The following is a 4,592-nucleotide window of genomic DNA, read 5'->3' on the forward strand; positions in this document are numbered from 1 at the left end:
ACTGTTTGTATTCGGTCATGTTTCCGGTCACCTTTCCCTGGTTAAAAGCAGTGGTTTGCGCTTTGCGCTTTCAGTTTCACACGAATGCTGCCATCAATCCACGGTTTCTGGTTTGGAAATGTTTTAATCGTTGCTATGGGAACTACATCTTCAATGCACTTTCTAATGAACTCGCTCACCGAATCAGCGTATTCGTCAATGTTGTTCTTGGAAGCAATACGGAACATATCCCAGTCCACGTGATCGAAGCAGTCTTGAAGCGTGGAATCAGATTGGTCGGACCAGCGTTGAACAGACCTGAGCGCCGGAGCTTCTTGTTTTAGTTTCTGTCTGTAGGCAGGGAGCAACAAAATGGAGTCGTGGTCAGCTTTTCCGAAAGGAGGGCGGGGGAGGGCCTTATATGCGTCGCTGAAGTTAGAATAGCAACATCTCCACTTTAGTATCAGGAAAACTACCTGTCCTTCACCTACAGCACCCAAAAAGATTACCAAGGACAATAACTACCCAAGGCACTGCCTGCTCACACCGCTTTCATCCAGAAGGTGAGGTCAGTACAGGTGCATCAAAGCTGGGACCGAGAGATTGAAAACAGCTTCAAGGCCATCAGACTGTTAAACAGCCATCACTAACTCAGAGAGGCTGCTGCCTACATTGAGATCCAATCACTGGACACTAATAAATGGATCACCAGTCACTTTAAACAATGCCACTTTAAATAATGCCACTTTAATAATGTTTACATATCTTACATTACTCATATCACATGTACTGTATATACTGTATTTTATTCCATCTACTGCACCTTGCCTATGCCTGTGCTTTGGCAAAGTGGGTGGGGTTATATCCTGTCTGTTTGGCCCTGTCCGGGGGTATCGTCAGACGGGACCATAGTGTCTCCCGACCCCTCCTGTCTCAGCCTCCAATAATTATGCTGCAATAGTTTATGTCGGGGGGCTAGGGTCAGTCTGTTATATCTGGAGTATTTCTCTTGTCTTATATTCTGTGTGAATTGAAGTATGCTCCCTCTAATTCTCTATCTCTTTCTCTCTTATCTCGGAGAACCTGATCCCTAGGACCATGCCTCGGACTACTCAGGACTACCTCAGGACTACCTGACTCCTTGCTGTGCCCACTCCACCTGGTCATGCTGCTGCTCCAGTTTCAACTGTTCTGCCTGCGGCTATGGAACACTGACCTGTTCACCGGAAGTGCTACCTGTCCCAGACCTGCTGTTTTCGACTCTCTCTCTCTACCGCACCTGCTGACATTTACTCCTGAGGTGTTGACCTTTTGCAACTTCTACAGTACAGCCACTGTGATTATTATTATTTGACCCTGTTGGTCATCTATGAACATTTGAACATCCTGGCCATGTACTGTTATAATCTCCACCCGGCCCAGCCAGAAGAGGACTGGCCACCCCTCAGAATCTGGTTCCTCTCTAGGTTTCTTCCTAGGTTCCTGCCTTTCTAGGGAGTTTTTCCTAGCCACCGTGCTTCTACATCTGCATTGCTTGCTGTTTGGGGTTTTAGGCTGGGTTTCTGTATAGCACTTTGTAACAAAATATTGTGATTTACAGGCACACCAGGGATTAAAAATAATGTGATTTACTGGCACACCATGGATTGAACAGCAGTACAAACTCCCACAGTTTGACTTTCTGGCCCTGGTCCAAAGTCAAGAAGTACAGTCCAATGGGGACATCAGGAGGAGAGGACACAGATACTGAGATGACATTCCCAGAGGGAGTAGTAGCGAATGCACTCCAGCCTGTCTTTGATGCAGAGTCAGTCAGGCTGAAGGTAGCCTTGGTGCCTAACTCCTCTCTCGGCAACAGCCCTGTAGAAAGATAGACAGGACAGATGTATTCAGGACATATCAGTGGACAGTATGCAGAAAGGGGACACCTAAAAGTACATACCTGTAAACTCATATCTACAGTCTTGCTGTCTAAATACTGAATGTTCAAGCAAGGATTCCCCGACTAATGAGGTCTTTATATTGTGTCCACAGTACTGTACTTGTCTCTGCTATGAACCTGAAGGTGCTGACGCCTGCTTGGAAGTGACTCCCAGATTTTAGGAGCAAAGTGATGGTGAATGGCAGGCCTCTTCTCACTATCAGTCGGTCAAACCCATTCTGTTCGGTGTGGTGAGTAGTCATGCTGATTTTACTCTCGAAAATGCATTGTTCTATATCCAAGGCTGTGAAAGAAGCCAAATAAAAAACATTTCAATCGTATGAAGACCATTTTCTTCAGTAGTAATGTACATTAGGGACACCTTCCTAATATAGAGTTACACCCCTTGCCCATTCTTGATATACACAGGGAACTGTTGAGCATGAAAAACCCAGCAGCGTTGCAGTTCTTGACACACTCAAACCGGTGCGCCTGGCCCCTACTACCATACCTCGTTCAAAGGCACTTCAATCTTTTGTCTTGCCCATTCACCCTCTGAACGGCACACATACACAATCCATGTTTCAATTGGCTCAAGGCTTAAAATCCTTCCTTAACCTGTCTCCTCCCCTTCATCTTACACTGATTTGAAGTGGATTAAACAAGTGACATCAATTTTCATCTGCAACAACTTCCAAAATGTAAATTTAATTTTCTGCTGATGGTATTTCATTGCAAAATAAGTCATTGATTGTTTAACAACCTGTCAACCATTGTGTCAACCTTGGAGTTTTTCCATCAGTAAACACCAGACATTTCTTTGTAGAACCATAGTACGTTTTTATCCACTGTAAGTATAAGGGCACAAGGCGAGACCCATATACAGACACAGGAGGCAGATGGTTGAACTCCGATATTTATTATAACACCAGGGGTAGGCAAAAGGCAGGTTGGGTACAAGCGAGAGTCCATAAACCAGGTCAGAGTCCAAACAGTACAGGGCATTAGACAATCTCGAGGTCAGGGCAGGAAGACTGGCCAGGACAGGCAAGGGTCTAAACCAGGAGGCCTAGGAAAAACAGACACTGGGAAAAACAGAAGCTAGGAGATAAATGCTGGTTGACTTGGCAAACAAGACAAACTTGCACAGAGAGACATAAAACACAGGGATAAATGCACCGGGGATGATGAGCGACACCTGGAGGGGGTGGAGACAAGCACAAGGACAAGTGAAACAGATCAGAGCGTGGCAGTAAGTCTGTACCTTGATCCAATAGTTTAAATAATGTCTGGTGTTACTGGTCTAGAGAGTGTGCTTGAATGATATCCTCGCTTCAATGTTACTCCAGGGATACTTGTAGTATTTGTAATATGACCATTTTGTCTGTCAAGCCACGTCCTCCTTGAAGCTTTTTTTGGTCACGTTAGTTCCTTCCTCAACATGGATCAAATGGTTTTCATCACATAAAGATGCCATAGTGAAACGTAAGTTTGTAAATTCAGCCTATTGTAAAGCTATACCACTTACTATATAATACCAGTCAAAAGTTTGGACACACCTACTCATTCAAGCGTTTTTCTTTGTTTTCACTATTTTCTACATTGTAGAATAATAGTGAAGACATCAAAACCTTAAAATAACACATATGGAATCATGTAGTAACCAAAAAAGTGTTAAACAAATCAAAATATATTTGATATTCTTCAAAGTAGCCACCCTTTCTCTTAATGACAGCTTTTCACACTCTTGACCTTCTCTCAACCAGCTTCACGAGGTAGTCACCTGGAATGCATTTCAATTAACAGGTGTGCCTTGTTAAAAGTTAATTTGTGGAATTTCACATTATGGCAAGAAATGCTCAAATAAGAAAAGAGAAACGACAGTCCATCATTACTTTAAGACGTGAACATTTCTACAAGTGCAGTCAAAAAACCATCAAGCTCTATGATGAAACTGGCTCTCATGAGGACCGCCACTGGAAAGGAAGACCCAGAGTTACCTCTGCTGCAGAGGATATGTTCATTAGTGTTACCAGCCTCAGAAAAAGCAGCCCAAATCAATGCTTCACAGAGTTCAAGTAACAGACACATTTCAACATCAACTGTTCAGAGGAGACTGCGTGAATCAGGCCTTCATGGTCGATTTGCTGCAAAGAAAACACTACTAAGGGACACCAATAAGAAGAAGAGACTTGCTTGGGCCAAGAAACATGAGCAATGAACATTAGACTGGTGAAAATCTGTCCTTTGGTCTGATGAATCCAAATTGGAGATTTTTTGTTCCAACCGCTGTGTCTTTGTGAGACGCAGAGTAGGTGAATGGATGATCTCTGCATGGTGTGGGGGTGCTTTGCTGGTGACACTGTCTGTGATTTATTTAGAATTCAAGGCACAGTCAACCAGCATGGCTTCTACAGCATTCTGCAGCAATACACCATCCCATCTGGTTTGCGCTTAGTGGGACTATCATTTGTTTTTCAACAGGACAATGACCCAACACACATCCAGGCTGTGTAAGGGCTATTGGACCAAGAAGGAAAGTGATAGAGTGCTGCATCAGATGACCTGGCCTCCACAATCACCCAACCTCAACACAATTGAGATGGTTTGGGATGAGTTGGACCGCAGAGTGAAGGAAAAGCAGCCAACAAGTGCTCAGCATATGTGGCAACTCCTTCAAGACTGTTGGAAA

This window comes from Oncorhynchus tshawytscha, linkage group LG16, assembly GCF_018296145.1.
Source record: "Oncorhynchus tshawytscha isolate Ot180627B linkage group LG16, Otsh_v2.0, whole genome shotgun sequence".
In the NCBI taxonomy this organism is placed as follows: domain Eukaryota; kingdom Metazoa; phylum Chordata; class Actinopteri; order Salmoniformes; family Salmonidae; genus Oncorhynchus; species Oncorhynchus tshawytscha.